The sequence below is a fragment of the Sinocyclocheilus grahami genome, unplaced genomic scaffold, assembly GCF_001515645.1.
Source record: "Sinocyclocheilus grahami isolate Dianchi unplaced genomic scaffold, SAMN03320097.WGS_v1.1 scaffold1860.1, whole genome shotgun sequence".
Lineage (NCBI taxonomy): Eukaryota > Metazoa > Chordata > Actinopteri > Cypriniformes > Cyprinidae > Sinocyclocheilus > Sinocyclocheilus grahami.
Window position 1 is genome coordinate 22,211 of NW_015507039.1, and position 1,959 is coordinate 24,169.

Consider the following 1,959-nt stretch of genomic DNA (forward strand, 5'->3'; position numbering starts at 1 on the left):
TGCAACGGTTTGAGTTAAAAATCTCCGTTTGTGTTCTACTGAAGAAACAAAGTCACCTACATCTTGGATGCCCTGGGGGTAAGCAGATAAACATCACATTTTCATTTTTGGGTGAACTATCCCTTTAAGCAAATTTTGTGTCATCCCTTCTGTAGATAGATGATATAATCCTTAAAATAACAGATAAGAGAAATGTTGTATTGTTGATGGGCAGTCCAAGTATTAACTGATTCCATAGTGTGTGTTTTTTTTTGGTAGATTCCCTATGCAAACATCATTAGAAAAGAAAAGGTCGGGACACATCTAAACAAAAGCTAAATGGTAAGTATCAAAGTTATTTCATCATATGAGAAAAATAAGGTGTCTGCATTCACTAAAATCTATTTAATACAGACTTCATGATTTGTTAACAAAATAGATCACCGTAAAAAAAACAACCTTGAGTTGAACCTTGTAACTTATAGATTAAAGTTGAAAATTGCTTAACTTATTTTGATGACTTAAAGTAATGTAAAAACACGTTGTCATAATTTATTGGCCATATCATTTTTTTTTTTACACTAAATAGCACTAATTTGTCATCACATTTTTGATGTTCTTGATTATTTTGAGAAATCATAGTGACTGTATCAATTGTTATATGTTTTAGGTCAATTCGTTTGAAACAAAACCAAGCTGCTCTCAACGTCTCAACACAAAGAAAGCAACGTCTTCACCGGATCAAAATGTTGAACGCTGCCTTTGACAGACCACCTCAACAATGTCCATCTCTCAATCAAACCAAAAGGCATCAGTGTACTGACGGATACACAGTAACATAAAACGCATCTACAACCTTTGGGTTACAAGTCCAACTCTCTAACCATTAGGCCACGACTTCCCACATTGCATGCATATAGCCATTCTAGCATGATATGTATCATTATAAAATGCTCTGTAATCAACAAACGCATAATTTTCACAGTCGGCTGGGGAGCAGAGCAGGGTATTGGAGGATTTGGAGATGAACCCGGCATTAAAGCACAACTTCTGAACCTTATTCGCTCCGTCAGGACTATCATGAGAGGTTTGCTCATTTCTACAGTGTCAATTAAAGCAATAAGCCCCAAGAAGCCGTGGTTTACAGTGAATTTATAACAGCTAAGGGGCGTTGTTAGGCAAGACGCGAAGCGGAGTAAAACCCCCTCAAGGGGCGGTCACACTAGACTTTGAATGTGCGAAAGTTTTTCGGACGCCGCTGTGATATGGGCGGGAGCAGGATATGACATCACGCGCCAAGGTTATCACAACATGAACTTGTACTGTGTCTTTCCATTCTTTAATTCAGGAGCTTCGGCTGGATGAGGATCGCCACAAGGAGTACTTTCGGCTTTTTTTTAACTATAGTGAATAAACTGTATTAATGAATGAAATGTTCAAGGTGTCTGAATAAATTTTGGTTTGACTGTACATGTATAATAAATTAAGTGCTGTGCTTTAAGTGCTGTAGGTTTTTCCCTCTAAATAGGTCATTTTATACGTTCTTGAGGTGTGCAACATTTATTTTACAATTCTGAAAATATAAATAAAAAATAACGAACAACATTAAGTAATTTAATAGTAATACACTTGTGTATAGTAATTATATTGTACTCTCTCTCTCTCTCTCTCTCTCTCTCTCTAAAATATAAAATAACGAACAACATTAAGTAATTTAATAGTAATACACTTGTGTATAGTAATTATATTGTACTCTCTCTCTCTCTCTATATATATATATATATATATATATTTGATTTTTAAAATGTTTTAAAGAATGTATTATATAAAATAGGACGCTGCGCTACGGCTAAAATTAGCGCTTCCTCCATTTTTGAATTTCTGTACAGAGAGGTCACGCAGTGACGTATCGATCTTCTACTGGTCACACGTCTTCACGTGATGCGAATTCGCAGGTCAGAGTTCACCAAACTTGAACTT